General features: G+C 36.0%; 1 protein-coding gene across 12 annotated transcripts in view; it reads right to left on the bottom strand.

Annotated features, from left to right (window-relative positions):
- Positions 1–12,394, bottom strand: part of CEP128 (centrosomal protein 128) — a 381,669-nt gene that overhangs the window by 230,970 nt on the left and 138,305 nt on the right. The window lies entirely within an intron of this gene.

Here is a 12,394-nt window from a genome sequence, read left to right on the forward strand (position 1 = left end):
TCATCTCCCTCCTTTCCATTCTCTCATACTTTAACTACTTGCAGTTTCTCAAATATGCCGACATGTGTCTCCTCTGACCACATCTGATGTATAGAACTCTGCCTAAAGTTGCCCTATTTCTAAATGGAGCTGGTAGCGAAGAGACAGGATTTATCTTGATGAGCACATCATTCTGGTCTGGATCTCAGCTTTGTAAATACAGGAACTGGATTTTTCTTTTCTTTTTGGTACTCTGAGCGGAGCCATCCTTCAGCAGTAGAGTAACATTAAGCTCACATTAAGACTACTGTACAAACTAGAATGCCACTCAATTAACTATATTAGGTCACAATGAAAATCATAACTGCCATATGGATCAGAATGCTCGTGTCAGCATAACCTGTGCATTTTCTCCCTCTGGATCAATCTAGATGGGAAGGCAAATTATAATCAGAACGCTGCTTAATGAACAGGAAATTGGAGCAAAGGGAGTTTGTTCTATAAAACAATATTTAAATGGCATCACGCCAATGGCAGCCTGGTGTGTCCATCTTCACATCAGGGATTTACAAACCACAATAACAAGAGCGCTCCATTCTCTTGGATAGTGTCTAGATGGAGACTAGCGAAATACATCTCCCTAACTTTCTCCTTTGTCCACATTCAGTTTCTGCCCAAAATCTCCCTTCTGGTTAATTCAACATCTCTTTAGATATATTGATATCTTCACTAAGTCTTGTTCTCATCTAGGAGCCTTTCTGAAAAATTAACACTTGGCTCTGAACAATATTCGATGATTTTATAGTTTACTTACTAGAAAGCAATCTTACACTCAAGTCCCTAGGTGAGGACACTTCCCCTGGACTGTTGTTATGTACCTGCACCTATACATCTTATCCTTCAAAGTTTATCCTTCAAACCCATTCTCCTTTCTTTCCTGATCTCCCAACACTGAATGTTCCCACAGCATATTATTTATATCAGAGTTTAAAAAATGCATCAAGCTGTAATATAATTATTTGTTTTGGCACCTGTCTCCCTCAATAAACTGTGAATTTCAGAAGACCACAAAACATGTTTATAATCATCTTTAAACTCCCCAACTTTGCTCAATAAGTGATTTAAACATTTTTTGAAGGCTCAAATTCAACACCGCAAAGATCATTTCATCAATTACCGTGAAGATCACTACACTCAGAGGCTACCGAGGCATGCTAGGAGGTTCCCTCTATACACACACAGGCCTCCAGATGCCGCAGTGTTCTCGCTGGGGTGATGTCAGTATTTGTTGGCCCTATGAATGCAGGAGCCTTATCTATCTTGTTCAGGGGTTACTGACGTATTTAGGGACACTGTTCCTAGTCTAAATCCAGGCAATTCACGATGATGCTCTATTTGATTTTTCTCTTCTTATTTTCCTCACAGCCATTTTTCTTTAATTTACCATCACTTCTCTTTGCTCTCTGTTGACTCTTATTAATAAGAAGACAAAACTATTTCCACATTTTGATACTCTTAAGAATGTTGATACTGTCAGAAAGGCTCTATAAGTTCAGTATCTTTAGCAAAGACTGAAAATTTCATGACCCACTTCACTATCCTCTGTGAGACAGTTAGCATGCCATATCCAATCTCCCTTTGAAGTAAAACTCACAGAACTGTGAACTCACAGGGACCTTCAAGATCAGTGGATTCAACTAGCTGTTCTTTCAGGAATCTCTTCTTTGACATTTCTGACAGATGGTCATCCAACCGCTATAAGACCAGCTCAAGTTTCAAGGAAGCGAGTACTCGACAAAACTGTAAAATCTCTCCATTAGTTTAAGTTCTATACTTAAGAACTGAAGTAAATAAATGAATCCTCCCCCATTAATAAGTCTTCTAATGTTCCAGATAAAGATCCACGTTCTTTTATTTAACTAAGTTTCAGACACTGCATCATACCGCTTCTCCATCCTCTGCCTGTGCTCCAAGACCCTAAATGTAAGAGATAAGTAAACTCTTCCATTCTGTACTTAAGTAACTGTAATTTGATTTATTCACCCATTCAACAAACTTTTATGGAAGACGTACTATGGCCAGACATTCTTTTGGGTACAAGGGATAGAGTGAAGAAGACAGATAAGGCTCCTGCCCTTATAGGGCCAACAAAAATCTCCACGAAATTTCATCACTTTTGTTTAGTCCCGTTCTTCAGGCTTGCGAGTATCTATTTGAATACTACTTGTGGCACCCAATGAATTAGCTCTTTCTCCCAGTTTCACATTTCAGGAACAGCTCTACCAATGGACAAGCACAGCTAATTCTGCGGGAGGAGTGAGAAACCGGCTGACATTAACCCAATTATCCTGTCTGATTTGGGGTATACAGATTAATAAGGGCAGATGATAAGATTTAAGCACTATTATGTCTAGTCCCTGGTCTTCAAGCAAATTCGGAGGGAACAGTAATTCTACAACAAGATTAACAAAAAGCTACCACATTTCTAGAGACCCAGAGACGAGACAAGGTATTTTAGAGATCGTTTAGGAATATGAAAGACACAGTCCAGCTTCAATGTTTCAGAGTGAATGGACACAGATCCCTGGGTCTTGGGACTATAAGGAGCTTCTTTGCAGGGGTGAGGTGGGATAGATATAGATGAAGCTAACTATAGCAGTCTATGTGATCCAAGAAGAGAGATATCCTAGACCATGGCTGAGTTTGAGAAAGAAGCTTAGAGAACAAACCCAACCTTTAATTTTACAAATGAGGAAATCAAAGTTCAGACAGACTAAGTAAGTTGACTAAAGTCAAAGAGCCTACACCCTATAACCTAAGTCCCCTGACTCCCTGACTAGTGCTCTCTATTGAAATGCTGGAAAGGTCGAATTGTTAAAATTGCAGTTTAGAAAACCAATGTGAAAAACTCAGAAAGTTGTCAGCAGGTTATGTGGGGATTAATGTAGTCTTAAAGTGGGAAGAATAACTCAAAAAGTTATTTCTGAATGAGCCTTATCATTACAAATGAAAATATATGATATATTGGCAAATTCAGAAAAGATCACAAAAAAAGGAAAAAAATCCATCAAAGACACACAATAACCTAAACTTTTAGGGCTTATCCAGCTACACTGGACATGTACCCTGTGTGCACATCAAGTAGACTAATAACACACTAAGCAAGGTATGATTCCACTGTTAAGACAGCAAAGGTTTTATGAAGCTTCCATTTCAGAACAGGAAAGGCTTATATTGTTGACATATGGGTCTAAGGAAATTAAAAAATAATACTGCTAATAATTTCACCATACACACATGCACGCACACACACACGCTATTTACTGGCTTGATCAATGGACCTGTAATTCAAAGGATACGAAATGCTCCTCTGATTATATAGTTGTGTTTCAGCACACTCTTTACAACTCAGAACATTCACTCTCCCAAAGGCTGTAAAAATTATAAGGAGGGGCCGGCCCCGTGGCCAAGTGGTTGAGTTTGCGGGCTCCGCTTTCACGGCCCAGGGTTTCACTGGTTCGGATCCTGGGTGCGGACATGGCACCGCTCGTCAGGCCATGCTGAAGTGGCGTTCCACATTCCACAACTAGAAGGACCCACAACTAAAATATACAACTAAGTACTGGGGAGATTTGGGGGAGAAAAAGCAAAGAAAAAAAAAAAGATTGGCAACAGTTGTTAGCTCAGGTGCCAATCTTTAAAAAAATAAATAAATAAAAATTTTAAAAAATTATAAGGAGATATAATCTTAATAGAAATAGAACAACTTCAATAAAACTAGAGCATGTCCAAAATGTTATCTCCTTGGTAAAAACTTATGAGATTCCTTCAATGTCTTAAGAGTTCCAGAAAAGCCACTTTACTTCCAATGTGGTCTTTCCATGAAATGAAAACAGTTCTTCACACACCCTAACAGGAACATTATAGTAAATAAAGCACAAACACACACAACTAAACAAATCATTAATTGAAAAGTTATAGTTCTTGCCTTATTGAAAACTAACTTGAATAAGCACATGTGACAACATTTCAGCCCCAAGGCCATCTTTAATACTTCAGCGGGGGTTGGGGAAAGATAGGATAAGAGGTAGAGAGAGATCAAATAATATTAAAGGCTGAAATTAAAATTAACACAATGTAATTCAAAGTTATTGGAAGCATGGCTTGTTGAAACTACAGACCTGCACACATCACCTAAAATGTTTTGAGAAGGAATATTTCTGTAACTCAACATAACTGTTATGCCTAGGCCTTAAATCCAGGACACCAGCATTACAAGGCAAATTATGAAACCATCCTGAACAAAAATTGGATCTGCCTGGAAGCCATTTATCTGACTCCCTAAAGAAGGCTCACATTACTTACACCAACAGAGTTGACCCAGCTGCAAGGAAGTTAAGATACAATATGAAATGCCAACCAAGGCAGAAAATGCAGCACGACTACGAGAAGGATCTGCTACGGATGTTCCAGGAAATCTGAAAAGAGTTTGATCTAAAAAATTACCCCACTGCAGTTCAAACTGTCTTTTAAAACAGCCAATAAATAAATACATAAGACATTAAGTGCTGGTTACACCATAACTCCTTTTTTCAAATTTATTTCTTAAAAATAGAAGACCTTATATGATGGTGAACTTCTTAAACTCAAAGTATGGCTATATATTAAACACTTAGACTGATAACAGAAAATAAACAAAAAACAAAGTAAAGCAACAACAATTCTCAAATCAATAGATCAGAGCAGTTTGCAAAAGTCTCCATGGATTCAACCTATGTATATCCTTTGCCATCTGTGAACCCAACACTATTCAGGAATAAAGAGGACAATGGAAGATCATTAACTAAATTTTTTTTAAATTTTTTATTTTTTCCTTTTTCTCCCCAAAGTCCCCTGGTACATAGTTGTATATTCTTGGTTGTGGGTCCTTCTAGTTGTGGCATGTGGGATGCTGCCTCAGCATGGTTTGATGAGCAGTGCCATGTCCGCATCCAGGATTCGAACCAATGGAAACACTGGGCCACCTGCAGCGGAGCGCGCGAACTTAACCACTCGGCCACGGGGCCAGCCCCTCAACTAAATTTTTTACTTGTTATACAAGTCCAATAACATGCACCTCCTTCCTCACCCACATAGATATTATAACAAAAACAGAGAACCTGACCTCTTAGGAGCACTAGGTGCCCCTTCACTATGCTCCCACAGCTCTTTACACAAGCTTCTGCTCTAGCACTTACTATTATGAGTGTCTTTTACATCTGTCTCCTCCCCAGTCTGTGAGTTCCTCTAGGGCAAAGATCTTAGTCTTCTTCATTTAAATATCCCAGAATGAGTAGAGTATCTCATACAGCAGTCAACTGATAAATCTTTCTGGAACATAAATTCCCTTTTATGTTCCATTCATTCCACAGGATTTTTCTGAGTGTATTCTCTGTGTGCCAAGCATAGCAGACCCCAACTATACAATGAAAAAAAAACCCCACAATCTCTGAACTCAACTTCTCGTGTTTCAGTAAGTTTGTTTTTGCAATAAATTAATTAGCAAACTCATTGAGGGCAATCATCTTGTCAGTAACAGGCTATTGTAACCATCAAGGAAAGTTGATAACACAAAAGTAAGTATTGCCAGTGGTAAGAAGTAATCAGATGCAGAATAAATTTTGAGGACAGAACCAACAAGATCTGCTGATGAATTAAGTATGGGTCCGTGTGTGAGAGAATGTGATGGTTCTTTATTTGTATTTAGTAAGCAAACGAACACTGCAATTCTTACTAGAAGATTGGTTTCCTAAAATAAAAATGTGAGCATTTTGTGAGTTAGATATACCCTTCTTTCTCCTCTGTAAGAAGATGCTTTATACTAGTTCCTTCAAAGGAGGGGAAGAAGCTACAATTAATTAGCATGTTAAGAGCAAGAACTGAGAGTTTTAGTAAAACAGTAGAATAGAAAAAATGGCAAAATTAGAACACTGGATACATGATTTGATGCACGTTAAAACTTGGGTGTGGAAGACTTTCCAATCCATAGCCTGGTCTTAGGCAGGCTGAGGAAAGTTATCCACAAGGCGGAAACCAAAAAATGTAAATTCATATTTAAACTTCTAAGCTCATTTAAGGAAATTATTCTTGCCTCAGGCTTTTTAGTATCTTTTTCTAGGAGAATACTGAGCAATACAAAGACCATTGGCAGCATAATCAAAAAGGTGTTAGGATATGTATTGGACACATTTCTAGAAATTAATATTCAAAGCTGGAAACAAAAATACCTCTAAAGGGTATTTTATGCATTCATTAAGTTTTAGGACCATTTTGTAATTATTACATATTTCTCTTAAGTCAAATGCCTGGAAACAGAAATAACATTAGTTATTTAAAATCAGCCACTTTGGTGCATTTCTACTTCTGAAACAAAATATGGACAAGGGAACAAACAAATAGAGTTTCAGATTATGCATTTGGAACGAACATCGTTTAATTTTCAAAAAGAAAATTTATCATTCATCTCCAGAGAAACGTTTATAAGCTTATATTGTCTTTTAAAACCATCAGGATTTCTTCTTCTCCTCTTTTTTTCTTAAAGGATGCTTAAGCACGCATTTATTCTTATGAAAGAATATGAAAAAAAGGTTTAAAAATAAATCTCTAAATAATATAACTCATGTATGCAATAAGCACCTCCTAGTTGTTGTTTTTTCCTAAAATTTACACAATATTGCTTGCTCAACATAAAACGACAAAATAGATTGAGTCAATAAACATTTTAAATGGTGATGAAAGAACAACTCAATGAAAACAAACCTGGATATTCATTTTTTGTTTCTTTTTCGGGTCTACCAAAGCAACTAGGACTGCTTAACTGCAAGTTACAGCACTGAAACAGACATAATATAGAACACTTCATGTGGGCTATTCCCTGTGGCTTTCCACACTACAACCAATTGTAGGCACTATGATTTAGCCTAATTCCTACACTAAGGGTATCACTCACAATTTCAAAAGTAAATGAAATCAGACTCATAGGACAGGATTTTAAAGGAAAGGGTCTACTTTCCTCTCAAGCCCCTGGAGTTAACAAACACTCAGTGAGTTAAGGACTAAATGGCAGGGCTCTCAATCAAGTTCAAATCAGGGGCCGTAAAGATGCAAACTTTGACTTCTCTCCTTAAATTCATTTAAGATCAACCTCTGATTGTAAACGCTTGGTAGAGAAGTCACTGCCAACGAAACAGGGTTTGAAACTGGCTTCTCCACACCTGTATTCCATTTTGAAAAGCAGAGACCAAATGTACTTCTCTACGCCTTTATTTCTTGCCCTGCCCTCTGCCACAGTTCTGTGTATAACTGCCCTCCCCTGCATTGTATAATCACTTCACCTTTGCATGCTAAACTTGAGTCTTAACATCTGGCATAGTGTTTGCTTTATACATGGTGAGCCGTCTGATGTTCAGCCAATTCTACGTAAAAATCAAGGACTACTCTGAACTTTATAAGTGATTCAATTAAAAGCTCTTTATAAATGACAAATGCAAAATTTATAATTTGACCATTAATTTGACCATTTTATTATTTTCATCATTGTTGTTCTCTAGCTTGACAGAAATCTGACAGGAAATTATTCGTAACATCCTAGTTAGTGTTTACTTAGAGTATCTGGTTTAAATTTGCCTCCAAATTAATTTGTAGTAGCTACAGCTTTATTTTTCTCACATAATTTAAAATAGGTGAAGCACCAAAGAAAGAGCATAGTCTGCCTAAAAATGGCCTAAAGTGTAAACAAAGTCAATGTGAGAAGTCAATAGTTCATTTGCTTCTCTTTCTTTCTTGTTCTTCTAGAAAAAACAATTGAATTCAAAGAATTCTGTCTGCTACTATCACAGAGTTCTTACTAAAAATAGGGAACTGTGATTTCACAAAGCAGTGAACACTTTATAGACATCTGACAATCATATATATTTTTCCACATCGTGGAAAATAGCAATTCTAAACAGATGGTCAAATTAGAACCAAAACACAAAATTAAACAACGCTGATTCATTTTTTCCTGTCATAGATATCTTTTATGGGGAAATATCAGGTTTTAATTAGATTTTTTAACAAAATTAGTGATGACGCCTATTCCGAAATTTGTGTCAGACTAAAAAAATAAGAGTATATGGTAATCTGTTGAATATAATAACCCTAAATTTAAATTCGACACTAAAAGTTCAATGAAAAGACACAAATGTGAGTCATTTTACTGGCAGTAAATAAATGGGAAAAATACAAGGAATTTGTGCTCATATCCTGTTTCCACCACAAGCTATGCAATGCTAGGCAAGCCACTACACAATACTATCAACCTCAGTTTCCACCATCTGTAAAAATGGGCATCATGATTACACTTGCAAATGAAAATTACAATTACCATTTTTTAAACATTCACATTTTGTATAAGAAAATCATTTCCTAAGCGTTTTTATCCAACACAGCCACAGCTTTAAATATGTTACAAAGTGTCACTTCACAAACGATTTAAATAAAGCACTTCATGGGAAGAAACAAAAATCCATTTCTATGAATCCTGATCTTTTCAACATTTAATTTCCTAAGAACTGCTATAGCCTTAGATGTCTCACAATTTGTGGTCTTAAGACGTCTCCTAATTGTTTCATCACAGTTATTCTCATCTCCTGAAAGAACTAATAATAGAAAATAAGGTCCTTTGAAGGAGAATTAAATATAATTATGGAAATAAGCAAGTATTATATGAGATAGCTAAGCATCCCAGATAACCTACATAATCTATATACTAGCCAGCAATGGTTCTTATAGATTCTGACACAATGGAAAAAACAGGATTGGTAAGCCTGAGTTCTAGTCCATTTCTAGCAATGGGCTGCTGGGAGCTCTTAGGCAAGTCAGTTAACTCTTTGGCCCAGAATTACCTCGTCTATAAAAGATGGTGTTCAGAGCTGATGTTGTTTAAGGTCCTTTACACTTCAGAATTACACTGACGCCAAATATTTTAGGAAATGCCACCTCTGACATAGCAGTCCAGGGCTACCTCCTAAACTCTGAGACAATGCTTGCTAAAAACAAAAGCTGGCACGTAGATTTTTGTGTGGCAGAAAAACAGAAATTACTGAAGAATCTTCCAACACTGCCATGGCTGGCTATAACTACAAGGTGTGTGTACCCATATGACACCATCTCCTTTAACAGAGGAAGTTCCATGCACAATTGAGATTATGGGTGGATTAAAGGAGAAAAGTAAAATGAGAGGAGTAGATATCTCTGGCTTCCTCCAGAGGAAATTTTGGGGTATCTAGCAGTAAGAAGCCTATTCTCATAATTCTGCTTAGAACTAAAACAGTAGCAAATACAAATGAAAGCTCCAAATGTAGAAAGCACTAGATCATACAGGATATAAATTACTTGATCTATAAATTTCAAATAGAAAAAAAAGAAGACACAGATAATGTAATCAACAATTAAAGAATGCTACATTCACCAGATGAAATAATGGGTGGCAAATAAACTTCATTTTTTTTTTAAGATTGGCACCTGAGCTAACATCTGTTGCCATTCTCCTCCCTTTTGCTACAGAATTACTTGGAAAGCTCTACAGAGATGTCCAGTATCATTAATAAACTCATCTCTACTTTAATAAAAAACTTTAAAAAAATTAGATCAGATACAGGTCTGTATAGGTAAGACATTTAAAACCTTCACTATCTAAACTTTGATGCTGACTTGCTGAGCAAAATTTATTTAATTATACATTAACTCTTTGGGGATTTACAGATTCCAGTGAAACCAATAAAAATATTTTTCTGATAGAATAAACAGTATCATGATTTTCCAGGTAAATGCCAGAAGAATAAAAAGATTAATATTAAATAAGACCGTTTTAGAACAAAGGAAGAAATCAAGTATTTTCCTCTAAAATTTTAAGGAAAAGGAATAATAAATTTTAATGATACTATAGATGAAAGAAAATTCTATCTATAACATTTCACGAGAGCATTTCCCTGGTAAGAAGCTCATAATAAAGTCTGAAATGCATACGTAAAAATTCTTTGGGTTGCATAATACTTGTTCTCTTTGTCATGTAAAATTGAAAAATAACATTTGATGTTAAAGCAAAGTCAGATGTTGGAAAAAATGTATTTTATTACCACATATCATCATTGAATACATGAGGAAAATATGCTCAAGTTAGTTATTTTGTACATATATACTAACAGCAATCTTCTACCCCTGATTAAGACTGCTGGTGCTAATGCTTTATTTGTACTTTCATGCAGTTTTAACATGTCTTAGTTTACCAAGTGGTAACAGGAGAAGACATAAAAACCTAAATCAAAGTACACAGTCAAAATAGTAGCAAGACGTTTAAAAAAAAAAAGAGGGGGAGTGTGCATTAACGGCATAAGTAGTAGCTTCATGTATTTATGTTGGGGATGGACATGCAAGAATACTACTTTGGTAAGTAAGCAAGAAAGGCTGCTCTTTTGATTATAGCAAGGTCACATCAGAAACCCCTTCGATCCATAAAGCCCCATTTATCAAGTTCATTGCAGTGCTTAAATAGTAATCTTTGGGCTACAAGCCATAGGGCTTTTTTCCACTGAAAACGTATTTTTGTCTTGTTTTCTTGTTTTTATTTCCCCCAGTCTGGCCAACACACACACACATTTTGTGTGTGCTTGTATATATATAAAAATAGAGAGAGAGAGAGAGAATGTATATATATCCATAAGCTATCCATATTTCTTTATCTACATATATATACATATATATGCATGTATGTACGTGTATGTATATAGACACATACCTCTTTACCCACAATTGACTTATACATTGCCTATGTGTGTCAGGCTCTGTGTCTGGTCTTAGGGATGGAAAAACAACCAAGATTTCGTTCCTGTCCTCAAATAGCCAACACACATATAAAACTGCCTACCTCTTTGGTTTGCTTAATACACATGCCCTCAGTATCACTTGCTGCTAGAACTGCCAGCTCTTTCACATGGGTCCCGCCTGTGAGGACCATCTGTCCAAGTGATTCAACACTTGGAACAGTGAGATTCAACACTTAGAACAGTCTGGTTCTAAATTTCCAATCATCGTGGTTCTTCAGTAATTCTTACTCCCAGTTCCCTGGCCCTTAACTAAGTAACACATTATTAGAAGGACCATCAGCAGTCGATCAATACTTGCTGATTGCTTGACTGCTTGGTTGAAACATTTATCAGCCTATATTTGGAAACATAACAGTAAAAAAAATGGCAGCTACTAATTAATAGATTATTAGATATCAGAATACTCTCTACCAAGCATTTTATATATTGTTTCACATTTAATTCTATAGTAGAAGTAATATTATACCTATTTTAAGGATGATAAAATTGAGGCTTTGACTTTTAAGCAACTTGCCTAAAGCTCCAGAGCTAGAAAATGATTTACACTCTAAGTCTTCCCATAGCCACTAATGCTATACCATCTCTCAAAGAGAAAGGGCCTATCTGCGGACGGCCTGACACAAGGAAATTTTGACTCATAGTATACTAAGGAACGGATCATCCCAAACAGCTAAGTCATCAAAAGTACATAACAATCACATACACAAAAAATAAATATTCAAGAAAAACAAGCATATAAGCTGTATATATTTAAGTAGTGGTGGGTCTCTGTTTCTTTAAGATTATTCACCATTTTAGACTCCAGAGACATCCTTTCTCTGCCTTAACACCCATTGTTAGGACTCGACTATACAGTTTTAACAACTGAAAGGGATTTTGTTTTTAATGATCCCACCGTAAGCTTTCAATTGCAGACCTGTGCCTTGTCTGTATCCTATCCTCAGCATCCACCACAATGCCTGCTACACACTAGATGCTTAATATGTAGCAATGGAAGACAACCATTAACTCCTGAAACTCTGTTCTAAGGCGAATATGCCACTTGTATGATGTGTGATAACACATATATATCTGGAACATCACAAATAGAATCAGTGAGGAAACATTTATTTTAAGCAGAACAAGGTAAACTTTACATTTTCAATCTATCAAATTTTTCACCTCTATTTCTTAAATGCAAATAAGTAAATATAAAACATGTTAACACAATCTTCTGGCTAAAATTTTAATTGTGGAAACGTTGGAAAATTTAGCATTATCTCCACAGCAACTACCCCCTGGCAACCGATACATTAAATATGTGTGAACATTAGATATAATCAAAACAAAGCATGACATAAGAACTAAATTGCACTGGTTGTCAAGGTTGTGGACCTAAATTTAGCAACGCAAGCACATTTAATCATCAACCCCAAACTAACTTATATTTGATTTCCTCGATTTTAACAATTACTAGAAATATAAAAAATATATACAAAACATAGTAAATTTTGCAAACAATGAAAAGAGGA

The sequence above is a fragment of the Equus przewalskii genome, chromosome 25 (assembly GCF_037783145.1).
Source record: "Equus przewalskii isolate Varuska chromosome 25, EquPr2, whole genome shotgun sequence".
NCBI classification, from domain to species: Eukaryota; Metazoa; Chordata; class Mammalia; order Perissodactyla; family Equidae; genus Equus; species Equus przewalskii.